We start from the raw sequence: 323 nt of genomic DNA on the forward strand, positions 1-323 counted from the left end.
CCAGGGCTGCATCAGGGTAGATCCATGAGGTTTCTCCTCAGGAATACCTCACAGGGAGTCATTCTTGTCAATAAAGGGTCTTCAGGGAGTGAGGAAATGCAGAGAGAGAGAGAGAGAGAGAGAGAGAGAGAGAGAGAGAAGTGGAGAGAGAGAGAGAGAGAAGTGTATCTCCCATCTACAAGGATGAAATACCAGAGTTCCCAGAATTCTCAGGAGGAAGCCATGCCCACACAGAGGCCTCATTGGCTATGACTCGATTGACATACTAGACTTCACTCTTAATCCTCTCACATCCCAAATTGACACCAGATTATGTAACTACC

The sequence above is a fragment of the Echinops telfairi genome, unplaced genomic scaffold (genome assembly GCF_000313985.2).
Source record: "Echinops telfairi isolate 266 unplaced genomic scaffold, ASM31398v2 ScPeMD7_7469;HRSCAF=8507_1, whole genome shotgun sequence".
NCBI lineage: Eukaryota > Metazoa > Chordata > Mammalia > Afrosoricida > Tenrecidae > Echinops > Echinops telfairi.